General features: G+C 43.1%; 1 long non-coding RNA gene across 1 annotated transcript; it reads left to right on the top strand.

The window, feature by feature from the left end:
- The first annotated feature begins 14,624 nt into the window (after nucleotides 1-14,624).
- On the top strand, nucleotides 14,625-15,374 carry LOC132253324 (uncharacterized). The gene is made up of 2 exons (XR_009465199.1): nucleotides 14,625-14,919; nucleotides 15,096-15,374. It is a non-coding gene; the product is annotated as an uncharacterized LOC132253324 (long non-coding RNA).
- The last annotated feature ends 1,996 nt before the right edge of the window (nucleotides 15,375-17,370 follow it).

Below are 17,370 nucleotides of genomic sequence, written 5' to 3'. Positions count from 1 at the left end.
GGCTAGCTTTCCACCTTGGATCAACTAAGGCTTCCTGCACACTGTTAGGAATAATTACAGTAGATAATTGATTTACAAATGACTTATTTGATTCAAACCTTTGGCAGTGAAGGCTTTTTGATTCAAAGTGAAAACTTGTAATTCATCACTTCTATCATAGAAGGCCTTTGATAATGCACTCTAAATTTCTTGTGCGGTGGGTAAGCGTAAGTAACGCTTCATAATTTTTGGACTCATGGACATTAACAACCATCTCTTCACCTTTTGATTCTCAGCATACCATTTTTTTTCATATCCATCTTCTGACTTTTTTGGTAGATTTGTCTTACCTCGGATGTAGGAAAGTTTTTCCCGTTCGGCAATATGCATCTCCACGAGTTATGACCAAACGTCATAGTTTGATTCAGTCAAAATAATTCCTGGATTGAAAGTACCTTCAGATTGAAAAACAATAGTACTTTTTTTCACTCATTTTTTTTTTCTCTCTCTCGCAAAGGAGGGGCAATTGTTGGCCTTACGACAAAATATCCAGGATTTCAGTTCCCTGGCTCTGATACCATGTAAAAAGGAAAAATAATATTTGCCTTGAATAATTTTATTGAATCAGGAGACAAAGATTTATACAAGAGATTTCCTACAATCATGCTAATCTATTCTAGGTATAAAAGGCAACTGAATAAATATACAATTAATACAATATATTTTGCCATATACAATTAATACAATATTGACCTTTCCTTCTTAACAGAGTGCAGTTTCAAAACGTATGATCAGTCCTGCGGAAAGGCATCATTTGCTTATTTTAGAAGTGGAAGTGCAGATGCATCAAGCTCAAAACCCATTGTGGGCAATGTAGGGACCCCTCCCTCTGGGAAACACGTGGCACGCATCTCACAGTGACACGTGGCACGTGTTATCAGCCGGACCATCATCATCCGGATTCCCCTAAGGATACACATGATGCAGTTCTCCTATCCGGACAGCTTCAAGGAAAGGCAAATGACGTTTCAGCTTCTCCTATCCAAGGAAGAACAAACGACGCTGGCAGAGCATAGATATTCGGACAACCTTCATAATGCGTATGTGCCATCCGGGTATAATCATTCGGATCATCAATTAAAGAAAAACAAGTCTTACACGCTATCACAACAAGCAGCCATGACCCACATCCCCATCACCTGCAGAGTTAGAAGACAAGATGAAGTGACAGAAAGTCACTTCCCACGATCATTCTACATGATCACTTCCCACGATCTCTGACAGCCGCATCACCTACCATGGTTTCTGACAGCCGTTCGTAGGGTGATGATGCTCCTACTGACGACTATTATCATCATAACAGCATAAAATATCTCCTCACCATTAATGAGAGGAACAGTTCCCCTGAAGCTGTATATATAAGCCTTCACACAAAGAAGAAAGGGGACCCCCTGGTAACCTCCTGATACCTAGTAAAAGGCCAACTAATTTATATATCTCTCTCTGACCATGGCTAACAAAACCATCGGAGGGTGCATCCGGACACCCTGTCCGGATGCCTTCTTGCAGATATAACGACTGGATCAAGAACCTTTATGGGTTGAAATCACGTGTCCATTCACCTGGCAACTACGTGGATCATAAAAAACGCGAGGTATCAACATTGGCGCCGTCTGTGGGAAATTTTTACTTTGATTCAGTCACTGAAAAAGATGGCAACACCTTCCCAAAGCCGTTCATCTGGTAGGGGAGAGGATGATAATTTTGAATGGCGCCTAGCCATCGAAAGGAGACAGTTGGCAAGCGAAAGACAACTGAAAGCTCTCCTCCAGGAGACAGAAAGATTGAGAGAAGAAAACGTTGTGTTACGCATCCAGGCTTCAACATCAGGGCCTCCTCGACGTCAGCGATCGAGGGGCCAAATAGCAAACTCAAGGCCTCAACAAGAACCGGAGTCAATATATCCTGGGACAACAGGAGTTATCCCAAGAGCATGCAATGTAAGACCTCATGAGCCACGCACGCCTATGCCTCGAGCTTCCCGTGAGGAAAGCTCAGACTCTACTCACTTTTCAGCAAAAAAGACAACGTGATAAAAAATCCCAGTTGTCAAATTCGATGCGCGCAAGACTAGGCCCACAAGAGCCTGGAAGATCAAGGCCACCAATGGCCACAACTTGGGCACCACGCCCTGACCCCATGGCCATCTCCATGGTGCAAAACGTTCACCCGCATCGTGACCCCGTAGTCACCCCCGTGATGCGGAACGTTCATTCGCACCCAGCGGAACAACCAACTGGGAGAAACATCCCAAACGGGCCACCCATTGGCTCCATCAACAAAAGGCTGGATGACATGCTCTCCACGCCTTTCTGTTCTCATATCATCAATTACGAGCCCCCAAGGGGATTCCTCGTACCAAAATTCTCCACATACGATGGAACCAATGATCCCTTCGATCACATCATGCATTATCGACAGCTCATGACGCTCGATATTGGCAACGATGTGCTACTATGCAAAGTATTTCCCGCCAGCCTACAAGGACAGACCCTCTCATGGTTTCATCGCCTACCTCCCAACTCTGTTGGCAATTTCAGGGACCTGTCCGAAGCTTTCGTGGGACAATACCTGTGCTCCGCTCGACACAAGCAAAATATCAGTACCTTGCAGAACATAAAAATGCAAGATAACGAATCCTTAAGGGAATTCGTAAAGCGGTTTGGCCAAGCCGTACTTCAAGTAGAAGCTTGCAGTATGGATGCTGTCCTACAGATCTTCAAGCGAAGCATCTGTCCAGGCACTCCATTTTTTGAATCACTAGCTAAAAAGCCTCCTACAACGATGGATGACTTATTCAGACGAGCCAACAAATATTCAATGCTCGAAGATGACGTACGTGCAGCCACCCAGCAAGTTTTGGTTGCCGGACGACCATCTAGAGGTAATACGGAGAGAAATACTAAACCTCCGGATCGGCCAAAACCGTCTGACCGAAGGCAGGAAGGGCTAAGTCGCCCGGAAATGCCACCTCTCACACCTCTTTCCATATCATATGAGAAGCTTCTCCCGATAATCCAGGACTTGTCCGACTTCAAGTGGTCTAGACCCATTGGAACGAACCCATCCACAAGGGATCGTAGCAGGAGATGTGCCTTCCACAAAGATCATGGCCATACAACAGAGACATGCCGATCTTTCCAGTATCTGGTCGAAAGGCTCATAAAAGCAGGGCATTTGAAGCAATACCTCCGATCAGATAATGGACAAAGGAACGCACCCCAACATCACAACCCCGGGAACCTTAGGGCCCCAGCTGCCCCCAAGGACGTTATAAACTATATTACCGGAGGTCCATCTGACGAGGAGTACGACTCTAGGCGAAAAAGGCAAAAATTGTTGCGAGCCGCATCAATACGCGAACGCATCAACTCCATCCGGCCTGGGCTAACTGGAGGGGGCCCTCGCCCCATAGATGGAACAATCATTTTTCCACCAGTGGATCCCACCCGGACACTGCAGCCGCATCGCGACGCCCTCATCTTGTCCTTGGAAATTGGGGACTTCGATGTGCGGCATATCTTGGTTGACCCAGGCAGTTCGGCCGATCTTGTGCAAGCATCGGTCGTGGGCCACATGGGACACACTCTCACAGGCCTCGAAAACCCTGGACGAATCCTATCAGGATTCAACGGATCTTCAACTACATCCTTGGGAGACATTGTACTGCCGGTCCAAGCAGGCCCCGTCACTCTCAACGTACAGTTTTCAGTAGTGCAGGAGCTATCACCCTTCAATGTCATTTTGGGGCGCACATGGCTCCACTACATGAAAGCTATCCCCTCTACATACCATCAAATGGTGAGTTTTCTCACCAACGATGGCCAAATTGACCTATATGGCAGCCAATTAGCCGCTCGCCAGTGCTATCAGATAGCACGAGAAGCAGGGGCCAACCAGGAGGATGCATTTCCCCCTGAATCCAGCATTGCACATGACCAATAGCAATTATTGGGTCCGGCGGACAAAGATCCCCCGGCAGCAGATTCCTTACAAACAATCCAAATTTCGGAGGAAAACACTCACCTCACGAATATCAGTTCCCTCATGACAACCGAAGAAACTCATAGCATGCAAAATATCCTCAAACAGAATCATGACATCTTCGCATGGGCGCATTCTGATATGAAGGGAATTCATCCCTCTATTGCGTCTCACAGACTTAACGTCTTTTTAACTGCCAGACCCGTCCGGCAGAAAATTAGGCGCTTTCACCCGGATAGACAAAAAGTCATCTAGAATGAGATTGACAAATTGCTCGAAGCCGGATTCATCAGAGAAGTTTTTTATCCGGATTGGTTGGCAAACGTAGTAGTGGTACCCAAAAAAGAAGGAAAATGGCGAGTTTGTGTAGACTATACCAATCTCAACAATGCATGCCCAAAAGATAGTTTTCCCCTGCCACGAATAGATCAAATAGTGGATTCCACTTCCGGCCAAGGAATGCTCTCCTTCTTGGATGCCTTCTCCGGATATCACCAGATTCCCATGTCCCCGGATGACGAAGAAAAGACAGCATTCATAACGCCACACGACCTCTATTGCTACAAAGTCATGCCATTCGGACTCAAAAATGCTGGCGCCACTTATCCAAGATTGATGACTAAAATCTTCAAACCTCTGATAGGCCACTCGGTAGAGGTATATATTGACGATATCGTGGTTAAAAGCAAGACTCGAGAGCAGCATATCCTTCACTTACAAGAAGTTTTTCACCTCTTGCGAAAGTATGGCATGAAACTAAATCCTTCCAAATGCGCCTTTGGCGTGAGTGCTGGCAAATTTCTGGGATTTATGGTCAGCCAAAGGGGCATAGAAGTTAGCCCGGATCAAGTCAAAACAGTCATGGAAACACCCCCTCCCAGGAACAAGAAGGAGTTACAACGCCTCACCGGCAAGCAAGTTGCGTTAGGGCGTTTCATAGCCCGCTTCATTGATGAGTTGCGACCCTTCTTCTTGGCAATACGAAAAGCTGGAGCACATGGATGGATGGACAGTTGCCAAAACGCTTTGGAAAGGATTAAGCATTGTCTTATGCAACCACCCATCTTGAGCAGCCCCATCCCAAAGGAGAAATTATATATGTATCTGGCGGTATCAGAATGGGCAATTAGCGTCGTTCTATTTCGTTGTCCCTCACTCAAGGAGCAGAAACCTATCTACTACGTCAACAGGGCATTAACAGACGTAGAAACCAGATATTCAAAAATGGAGCTAACAGCCTTAGCCCTTCGAAGCGCTGCCCAAAAGCTCCGGCCCTATTTTCAAGCCCACCCGGTGATCGTGTTAACCGATCAACCTCTTCGCAATATTCTGCACAAGCCAGATTTAACCGGGAGAATGCTGCAATGGGCCATTGAATTAAGCGAGTTTGGAATCGAATTCCAACCTAGGTTGTCCATGAAAGGCCAGGTAATGGCTGACTTCGTGTTAGAATATTCTCGAAGACCCAGCCAACACCACGAATCAAGTAAACAAGAATGGTGGACTCTGCGAGTTGACGGAGCCTCACGATCGTCCGGCTCCGGAATTGGGCTCCTACTACAATCCCCAACCGGGGAACATTTGGAGCAAGCCATCCGGCTGGGATTCTCTGCCTCTAACAATGAAGCAGAATATGAGGCTATCTTGTCCGGATTGGACCTCGCCCTTGCTCTATCCATCTCCAAACTCCGGATCTTCAACGACTCACAACTCGTGGTAAAACATGTCTAGGAGGAATATGAGGCTAAGGACGCACGCATGGCGCGATACTTAGCTAAAGTAAGAAACACCTTGCAGCAATTCACCGAATGGACAATCGAAAAAATCAAGCGAGCTGACAATAGGCGCGCTGACGCTTTGGCCGGCATAGCTGTCTCCCTCCCTATCAAAGAAGCCATTCTACTGCCCATACATGTGCAACCCAACCCCTCTGTCGCAGAAATTTCAACCTGCAATACCATTGAGGCACCCCAAGCGGACGACCAAGAATGGATGTATGACATCACAGAATATATCCGGACAGGAACTCTACCCGGAAATCTCAAACAGGCACACAAAGTCCGGGTGCAAGCTGCCCGTTTCACCTTAATTGGGGGGCACCTGTACAAGCGATCCTTCACAGGACCTTACCTTCGATGCCTAGGGCAGTCAGAGGCTCAGTATGTGTTAGCTGAGTTACACGAGGGAATATGTGGAAATCATTCGAGATGACGATCTCTGGCACATAGAGCTCATTCGCAAGGATACTATTGACCAACAATGAAGAAAGACACGACAACATATGTCAAAAGATGTGATAAATGTCAAAGGTACGCTCCCATTCCACATATGCCATCAACAACGTTAAAATCAATCTCAGGCCCATGGCCCTTCGCACAATGGGGCATGGACATAGTGGGACCTCTCCCAGCTGCACCTGCCCAAAAGAAATTTTTGCTTGTTACCACAGATTATTTCAGTAAGTGGGTGGAAGCTGAAACATATGCTAGCATCAAGGACAAGGATGTCACCAAGTTTGTATGGAAAAATATTATCTGCCGTTTTGGGATTCCCCAAACCATCATAGCCGACAATGGTCCACAGTTTGATAGCATTGCATTCAGGAATTTCTGTTCGGAGCTGAACATCCGAAACTCATACTCCACACCACGATATCTTCAAAGCAATGGGCAAGCAGAAGCCACAAACAAGACCCTAATCACTGCCTTAAAGAAAAGGCTTGAGCTAGCCAAAGGAAAATGGGTCGAGGAGCTGCCCGGCGTCCTATGGGCCTACCGAACTACACCCGGACGGCTAACAGGAAATACTCCTTTCGCTCTCGCATATGGAATGGATGCAGTCATTCCTACCGAAATAGGTCTCCCTACTATCCGGACTGATGCAACAAAATAGAGTGATGCAAACATGGAATTAGGAAGAAATTTGGATTGGACGGATGAAGTGAGGGAAAGCGCGGCCATCCGGATGGCAGATTATCAACAAAGGGCATCAGCACATTACAATCGCAAAGTGAGGCCAAGAAGCTTCAAAAATGGTACGCTAGTCCTTAGAAAAGTTCTTGAAAATACTACTGAAGTGGGTGCAGGGAAATTCCAAGCCAACTGGGAAGGACCCTATATAGTGTCTAAGGCAAGCAACAATGAAGCCTATCATTTACAAAAGTTAGACGGAACTCCATTGCTTAGACCATGGAATGTGTCTAATTTAAAGCAGTATTATCAATAAAAAATTAAAGACAAGTTCAAATGAGAAAAGAAGTATTTTTATTGATATAGCTAAAAGTATGTACAAAGAGGTCTCCGGACCACAAAAAATACAAAAGGAAGATTACAGAAGAAATCACAAAAAGAGAAGCTATCAGGGAGCAGGCTTGTCATGAAGTTTCTTTTCTTCACCCGGAGGAATTGAAGGCACATCCCGCTTGATACCATTCTTTTTCATGCAGCACCGATACCCAAAAATGAACGTATCATCCACTTGTTTTTGATATTCTGCTTCAAGTTCCTCCCTCTCTGCAGTAAACTCCCGTTCTAGCTCCTCTTTTTGTGCAACCAAGCGCAGCTGCAAGTCTTCCCTCTGTTTCTTTTCAATAGAAATTTCTGTCCGGAGGTGCCTCACCTCCCCCCTCAGCCGGTCCATTTCATTTGCTGCCTCATGCAGGCGGTCGGCTGTTGATTCCTCCCGGCCCTTTGCCTCAGCTAAATCCACCCGAAGGGCTTCATTATCTTTTCGAATGGTGGATAAGCTAGCTTTAGCCTCTTCCAGTCTCAGGCGCAACTGGTTTCCACTTTCTTTATGCCGAGAGGCGAAGATCTTCATATAATCAGTGGTCCGCAGCAGGTCAGCAAAGAGATCGTGTTGTTGAGCCATGCCGCGGAGACCACTCACCAGCTGACACGTAAACAAGCAAAGCAAAGTTATAAGTCATACCACAACAACACATCAAAATGTCAAAAGAATCAAAAAACACGAAAAACAGTTTACCGTTTCCACCGTCTCAAACATCTGGGCTGAGGGCATGATGTCAGGCGAGCCGGGTGGAATTTGTTTCAGCTTATCTTCCAACTCCGCATAGCTAAAAGAACTAGCGGAGGAGCAAGATGCGTCATTAACAGGTTCCCCCCCGGATGGAGCAGCAGAAGGTGATTTTTGTTCCGGATGAGGGGCCTCAACATTTACGGCCGGATGGATCTCCCCGGGTGCAACCTCAGCCGGGACCATTACCGGGACGGCTGGGGTCTCAATGACCATCTCCACTTCGCCCCCCCTCCGAATGAGCGTCGTGGGCGGATGAGCAACTGACTTCAATCTCTTGCTGCCGATCTTGAAGCCGCCCGAGGTGTCCGGACCTCAGATTGCTCACCGAGCGAGGCTTCTTTGAGGGTGGCCCCGTCACCAGAACAAGAGCCAGCAGGTCTGGATCGTCAGAAGGCTGACTCTGGCTTTCTGCCCCTGCTTCCTCCATGGGGGTCGCACAAACGGCCTCTGCTGCATCAGCATCCGGATTATGGGACTTCGGATGGTTGACGGACACAACTTCCTCAGCCAAATTCGCCAGACGGGCAACCGCTGCCAAGGAGGTACTTGAGTGGTTTAGCCCCGCGACGTGTCCGGACTCGCTTGAGATAGAATGAGGAGCAGGGTTCACTAGCTCCTCTATCATTACCTCCGCCTCGTGAGTAATGGGCGGAGGAGCAAATTCCATGGGAGGAGTGGGCTCCTTCACTCCCTTCCCTTTCTTCACCAGCTTCCTCCTTTTTGCTGGAGTTTTCTTTGGAGGAAAGTCTGCGTCGCGTTTCTGTCTGGGAGCCTTGCGAAGGGTTCCTTCGTTTTTCTTCTTCTCCCGATTGTCCAGAAGCGCTCGGCGTTTTTCAGCATCAGCCTCTTTTAACGCCTCGTAAATCGGGAGATCCTTCACAATGTAATGCTCCCCAGGCACTACCTCCTTGGGCATCTTCCTGGGGAGAATGTTGATAACATACTCTTGGGGCTCCCGGACGACCGCCATTAAGTTCCGCGCAGTCAGCAACGTCTTGCACTGCCTCTCCTTTGCGTCTATCTCAAATAACTTGCTGAGACAGGCAAAATACGCCATTTCCACCCAATCCACGAGGTGGCCCCTTTTTTCCGGACCTACATTAACAGCAACAAGGGTTGAGAATACCATCCGAATAGATCAACAAGAAAACAACAAGGTAAAAATCCGGACAAAAGTCGCAAAACAAACTTACCCGGAATCGCTAAGGAATAGTTTGGAGAGAAGGGCCTCGTCGGATGTCTCGACCCCGCCCACGCACCCCGAACCATCACCCATCCCTTTGCCCCTCCCTTCGTCGAGTCGGGCAGTTCCGTCACCAATTGAAGGGAAGGCAGGTGCGCGGACAGGCTGAAGATGTCAATTTTCGCCTTCTTCAACGAATAGACGAAGAACACCTCCAGCATTGTAAGGTCGAGGTTGTACAGCATGTTGATGATGCTGCATCCCATCAGCACCCGGATAATATTGGGATGGATGAAGACGGGTGGAATCTTGGTGAAATGGAGGAATTCCATGAGCAACGCTGGCAGGGGGAACCGGAGCCCTGCATTGAATTATTCCTTGGAGAACACGACAGCACCTTGTTCGGCTTTCTCAGTAGGCACCACGTCCTCCCCATGAAGAAATTCAACAATTACGCCATTTGGAATGCAGAATCGATCTTGAAACTCCTTCACGTTCAACTTGTCTGTGGACTTTTCATGAGCGTCGCCAACTCGCGCAGATGAAGCAGCTTTCTTCTTTGAAGACATTTTTAGGCCAAAATTGAACCAAAACCTACACACGAGAAATGCGACAGTCAAACACAGCCAAACAATCCCACAAACCCTAGACAATAAACAACACTCAGAAAATCTTGCACCACCAATAAACCCATCCCAAAAAACCTTGATTCTACTCCAACGCTAACCCCCAGAGAGCCAACAAATACCAAACAAACAGTCGTAAGCGACTTACCCAAACACAACCCAAACAAATCAGAAACCAAGACCAAAGAACCAACAAACGCAACAGAAGGAACATTAATAGCAAAAGTACACGTACCAAATGAAGCTCTAAAGAAGAAAGGTTGCTGTCTCGATACAAAATCACCAGCAGCAAACAAATGTCGCGACACAAAATCACCGGTACCAAAGAGCTTTCGAGTTTCTTTACTCAGAGAAGCAAAGGACACAACAAAAGCGAGAAGAAGAAAGGCTCTCAGGAGAATGCAGTAGAAAAAATGCAAAAAGAAGGTACAGTGCGCTATTTATAGGGGGACAAGCCCTCGGAAAGCCAAACGTCCAAACAACATTATCATTGAAACGACATGCTGCCTAGGAATACCCAGAGTCGGCGGCTCGTCATAAAGGCCTTTTTTGGCTTCCACACCCTCACTCGCCACGTGGCCCAGTTAGACGAAGAGACCTCTTCAGTTTTCAAAAAAGCCAGTTATTTTTTAACCCGCCCATTTTTTTGGGCAAAATAGGCAAGTTAAAAGGGGGGCAATGTAGGGACCCCTCCCTCTGGGAAACACGTGGCACGCATCTCACAGTGACACGTGGCACGTGTTATCAGCCGGACCATCATCATCCGGATTCCCCTAAGGATACGCATGATGCAGTTCTCCTATCCGGACAGCTTCAAGGAAAGGCAAATGACGTTTCAGCTTCTCCTATCCAAGGAAGAGCAAACGACGCTGACAGAGCATAGATATCCGGACAACCTTCATAATGCGTATGTGCCATCCGGGTATAATCATCCGGATCATCAATTAAAGAAAAGCAAGTCTTACACGCTATCACAACAAGCAGCCATGACCCACATCCCCATCACCTGCAGAGTGAGAAGACAAGATGAAGTGACAGAAAGTCACTTCCCACGATCATTCTACATGATCACTTCCCACGATCTCTGACAGCCGCATCACCTACCATGGTTTCTGACAGCCGTTCGTAGGGTGATGATGCTCCTACTGACGACTATTATCATCATAACAACATAAAATATCTCCTCACCATTAATGAGAGGAACAGTTCCCCTGAAGCTGTATATATAAGCCTTCACACAAAGAAGAAAGGGGACCCCTTGGTAACCTCCTGATACCTAGTAAAAGGCCAACTGATTTATATATCTCTCTCTGACCATGGCTAACAAAACCATCGGAGGGTGCATCCGGACACCCTGTCCGGATGCTTTCTTGCAGGTATAACGATTGGATTAAGAACCTTTATGAGTTGAAATCACGTGTCCATCCACCTGGCAACTACGTGGATCATCAAAGACGCGAGGTATCAACAGGCAAGACCTGAGGTATTTAAATATTAGGGAGGAAACTTGAAAAGATATTTGTCTATGGATCATTCAGTTCTCTTGGTTTAAACTATAACATGCACTTTGTTCCTGTAAACTGCTTGCTAGATATGCTTCCAGACGATGATGGTAGATGGAGTGGAAGACAATGTTTTGGGAGGGGAAATTGAGGTCGAAAGGTTTCCAACTCGCATGCAATCACACATTCCATTTGCGTAATTGTGGTAAAAGAAAAGCAAGAAATTAAAATTTTCAAGGCAAGGATTTGCAGAATGAATGCAAGTTTTCAATTCCTAGACTCTTTTAAGAGTAGTAATTTTCTTACAAATAGTGTAATACAAAAGCAAAGGCTAAAGAGGGACCCTCTTGCAGGCTGCAGGCTGCAGTGCAGGACTGCAGGCTTTCTTACAAATAGTGTAATTCAAAAGCAAAGGCTATAGAGGGCACCCTCATTCAGGCTGCGTGCAGCGCTGCAGGCCTCCTTTTCATTATTACAGAGAGTACTGTGTTTTGATTTGAGCACAACTTGCCCACTTGGTTGCAGGCTGCAGGCTTTCTTACAAATAGTGTAATTCAAAAGCAAAGGCTACAGAGGGCACCCTCATTCAGGCTGCGTGCAGCGCTGCAGGCCTCCTTTTCATTATTACAGAGAGTACTGTGTTTTGATTTGAGCACAACTTGCCCACTTGGCTGCAGGCTGCAGGCTACAGGGCTGCAGGTCTCCTCTTCATTATTACAGTACAACGAGTACTGTGTTTGGACTTGAGCACAACTTGCCCACTTTCTCTCAATTACTCTTTGTTTGTTCCCTTGTGGGCGCGAGTTCCCAACCTGTCAGTAACCGCGTTGAAGGCAAAAATGTAAGTCAATTATCGGTGACCTTTTTTTAGTGTTCATTGTCTGCTTTTTCTTCATGAGTCCACAGCGTCCCTAGAACCACGTTTGAATCTAGATGGTGGGTCTTTGCTTAATTAGCCAAGTATCACTCCATGCCTACCACTACCACCTCAATTGGGTGACATGATTTAGGCCCTTTTAAATAGGGGCAAAATTATAATTTACTAATGTTTTAGGCCCTTTTACAAATAAAAATAATTAAGACCCGAAACCCTAAAAAGTGCACTCAGTAAAAGAGAATCGTGTAGAGATACATCGTTCAAAAAAATATGGATTTTTTAAAAAATGGGATAATTATATTTTTTGGAGTAGATAGACCCAAATTAACAAAAGGTTCATATAACTCTTCAAATTAAGTTGAAGGATATGAAATAGTAACGGACAAATATACCCTTTAAGAACACATATAAAATATTTTATAAAATTAAGTTAAATAATTTTTTTTCAATAATTTTTTTTTCAAAAATACTAAATTAAATAAAAGTAGTTTTCAAAAATATTAAATTAAATAAATTTATTTTTAAAAAATATTAAATTAAATAAATTTATTTTTAAAAAATATTAAATTAAATAGAAGTATTTTAAAAAATATTAAATTACATAAAAGTATTTTTTTTAAATATTAAATTAAATAAAAGTATTTTTAAAAAATATTAATTTTTTTTCTCAAAATCAATAAAGGGCATTGTTGGAAATATTGAAGGATGATATCCTTCAACTCAATTTCCATACTTTCATTGGGTTTTGGGCTCAATTTGAAGAGTTGTATGAACCTTTTGTTAATTTGGGGGCCATCTACCCCCAAAACATAATTCTCCCTTTAAAAATTTGTATGAAATAATTTAACAAACTACTTAAATATTAATATCATTAAAATGTCAACTATTATCTCTCCCTCTTTCTTTTAATGCATTTATTTTTTTAACACAAGTTATGGTATACTTGTTAATTCTTTTTTAAGTTTGACACATGATTAATTAATATGTCATATTATTTATTATTATTATTATTTTATTTTAGGTAAAAAATAATGTCATTTTTAACCTTTTTTTTAATATGGTAGTTACACATTGGTATGAAATCTTTTTAAATTTTTATATAAAATAAAAATTTAATCGTAACTTTAACCTTTGCTTAATCATAATCACACATTCTGTTCGCGGAATTGTGGTAAAATAAAAGCAATAAATTAAAATTTTCAAGGTAAGGATTTACAGAATGAATGCGACTTTTCAATTCCCAGACTCTTCTAAGAGTAGTGATTTTCTTACATATAGTGTAATTCACAAGCAAAAGCCTCAAGAGGGGACTCCTTTTCATTATTACAGTGTGTACTGCGTTTGGATTTGACCAAAAATTTTCTTTTCGAACTTTACACTTTTTAAAGTGAGGTGAATGGGCAATAATCTGAGGAGGGCAGACTCAATTAATCATCGTTTGTTTCCTTGTGGGTGTGGGTCCCCAACGTGGCAGTAACCGTGTTGCCAGCTTCTCTAGCTTATCATGAACCGCGTTTGAATCCAGATGGTGGGTATTTGCTTAATTGACCAAGTCTTACTCATGCGTACCAAGCCACCTCAATTGGGTGACATGATCAGATCGAAAATACTCTTTTGAAACTTGAATTTCTTTTGGGTAGGGGCAAAATTGTAATATGATAATGTTTCAGGGCCTTTCGGAAATAAGAATAATTAGGACCCAAAACCCCAAAAAGTTGACTGTGTGTATTGATAGTGAGTCATGAATTCGATACAAAGGGAAAAAAAAACAAAAATCATTCCATGGAAAGAATGACAGGCAACATGAGACGTATTTGTTTTTTTTTTTTTTTTACAATAATAAATTTATGATTCTTGAAAAATGAGTTACAGGCAACTTTGTAGGATGAACTACTATTTGGTTCATAGGGTAAGATGGTTATCAATTTAGTAAGGGGCCTCATGAGTTGCCCGTAGGGGAAGCCCCTAGAGAAGGAACAAGTTAACCAAGGGTTTGTGCAGCACTTGGGTGAGTGCATGGTGCCGCACATATAGATTGCACGCAGGCCGCGTGTACCGGATACACACAAGCTATCAAAGAGAATTATTAGTTAGAATAGATGACTGGTTTGACACTAGGGCTCACAAGTTATTAGTTAAGAAGGGTACGACTTCACTTCGAGGCCGTTTGACACTACTTTCAGAGAAAGTGTTTTCTATTATAAAACTTTGGTGAAAAAAACTTTTATAAGATCTAGAAAAGTGATTTTAATAGTTTTTGAAGATAATGGGAAAAGGCATTTTATGAATATTAAAAATTTTGAAGTGTTTTTTTTTAAAGAAACACCAACCAAGTGTTTCTCTAATAGTAATATAAATGGGCATATACAGCATCATAAGTCTGGACCATCTGAAAATGGCAGGCTATCTCGCAGGAGCAGCTCTGGCTCTCTTGACTTAGTAGCTGAACATCCCACTGGTGTCGAAGAAACTGGTTGGAACGGTCTTCGGATGCCAGAAACAGACAAGGGCTTTGTAAATAGCAATGACAGGCCTAAAACAAAGATGCTCGAGACTGTAAATAATAGAGAGCTTTAAGATGGAGGCTCAACACAAGTTTGTAAATAATAACAAAGATGGCCTGAACGTGGAGAATCAATTAGAAGATGCGGATGATGAGTTTGATTAGAGGTAACCATTTTGATTACTTTTTAGGAGTGCCAGTGTTTACTTGTTCTACGTATGATTCACCTTTTGATTTTCTTTCTTTTCCTTCATAATTTGAAATGCATATTTCATTTAATAACGTGTTTGCATGCATGCAGTATCATTGATTTAACTTTACTTCTTTTTTCACATTTTTTTAGGTGTGCAGAAATTCTTTTATTCTCCAGGGAGGTTAATTAACAGTGTCATGAGTGGAAATTGTAAAGAGTGAGGCATAGGTGGGGGTTGACTGGAAACTGAAATTATGGGATACTAAATTGCTGGGGTTTTCATGTTCTGTTGACTATGTAAATAACAGACTTAACAGACTTCAGAATATGTTCCGAATAATCAGTTGTATTATGTAAATAATAGCATGACTTTATAAACCCTTGGTTGCTTAGTCTTTTATTCCATTAATTTAATTTAATTTGTTACCATTCTTATCTTTCTTTATTTTTTATTTTTTTACCTGAACACAATCAGTTGCATTTTCTTGTGAATGCCAACATTTTTCTGAGTAGAATTAGGGACAAAAAAATTCATGGTTTATTTTTATTTTTTATTTTGAAACAACATTTGATGTTATGAGACATTAACTTTCGGACATCATCCAAGGCATCCTTTTAGACCTCCAACTTATCCTTGGCCTTCATAGATGTCCTCCTCATCTATGAAGGGGGTGGTATTTAAATGCTACGCAGGAAACTTGAAAAGATATCTGACCATGGATCATTCAGGTCTCTTGTTTTAAGCTATAACCCTATAAGATGCACTTTGTTCCTGTAAACTGCTTGCCAGATATACTTCCAGAGGATGATGGTAGATGGAGTGGAAGAAAATGTTTTGGGAGGGGAAATTGAGGTCGAAAGGTTTCCAACTCGCATGCAATCACACATTCCATTTGCGTAATTGTGGTAAAAGAGAAGCAAGAAATTAAAATTTTCAAGGCAAGGATTGGGAGAATGAATGCAAGTTTTCAATTCCCAGAGTAATTTTCTTACAAATAGTGTAATTCAAAAGCAAAGGCTAAAGAGGGACCCTCCTGCAGCAGTGCAGGGCTGCAGGCTTTCTTACAAATAGTGTAATTCAAAAGCAAAGGCTAAAGAGGGACCCTCATTCAGGCTGCCGGCAGCGCTGCAGGCCTCCTCTTCATTATTACAGCGAGTACTGTGTTTGGATTTGAGCACAACTTGCCCACTTGGCTGCAGGCCTCCTCTTCATTATTACAGTACAACGAGTACTGTGTTTGGATTTGAGCACAACTTGTGTTTGGATTTGAGCACAACTTGCCCACTTGGCTGCAGGCCTCCTCTTCATTATTACAGTACAACGAGTACTGTGTTTGGATTTGAGCACAACTTGCCCACTTGGCTGCAGTCTGCAGGGCTGCAGGTCTCCTCTGCATTATTACAGTATAGAGAGTAGGATTTGAGGACAACTTGCCCACTTCGCTGCAGGCTGCAGGCTACAGGGCTGCAGGCCTCCTCTTCATTATTACAGTACAGCGAGTACTGTGTTTGGATTTGAGCACAACTTGCCCACTTTCTCTCAATTACTCTTTGTTTGTTCCCTTGTGGGCGTGGGTTCCCAACCTGTCAGTAACCGCGTTGATGTACCAAATAAGCACTCTCCATCTTATCCTACTTCTTTGGTTAGGTAATTTTCCTTCTAACCCTAAACCCGGATTGCCTATCTATCCCACTAATTAATCATTTATCAGATCCATGCATTTGGCTTAACCTTTTGGTAAAATAGAAGCCAAAGGTTTGGAATTCTCGGTTAATTACTATTTAAGTGTGTATGAAGGGAATAATTTTATACTTTATACTTTTCACATGAACTATGAAAGTTGAAATTCCTAAAAGTTACATTTCTTTTTTAATTGGTATATGATTCTATGGGGAATAACAAGTCGTCTTTTCTTTTGTCTATTGTTTTAGTCTTCATTGTCCCCATCTTGTTTGAAATAATGTTTAAAGCTGAAGCAACTGCTAGAATGAGCTTCAATTATAGCTGATATCATTCCTTGTTTATAAACAGTGAAGTTCAAGGGTAGGGGGACAAGCTCTTGAAGAAACAAAAGCTGCAAGAAATGATTAGGATGTAGCCGGGTGAATATATAACTACTTTATAAAATAACCTGGTTTTAGTTGTATAAGCTCTTGAAGAAACAAAAGCTGCAAGAAATGATTAGGATGTAGTCGGGTGAATATATAACTACTTTATAAAATAACCTGGTTTTAGTTGTATACATGCAAATGCTTTTAAACGACCTACTTTTCTAAAAGTTTAAGCTGTCAGGTAATAAGTCAATAATGTACATTTAAGTTATTCGGGTTTTAAAGCCAACACTACGCCTAAGACAACCTTCTTTGGACTAGTACATGAATTTAATGAGAGAAATAAACTCATACTAAATAAGCTCTTGCTCAA

Source organism: Vitis vinifera, chromosome 19, assembly GCF_030704535.1.
Source record: "Vitis vinifera cultivar Pinot Noir 40024 chromosome 19, ASM3070453v1".
Taxonomy (NCBI): Eukaryota; Viridiplantae; Streptophyta; class Magnoliopsida; order Vitales; family Vitaceae; genus Vitis; species Vitis vinifera.
The sequence above is the reverse complement of the archived record's forward strand: the minus strand, read 5'-3'. Positions and strand labels throughout refer to the sequence as shown.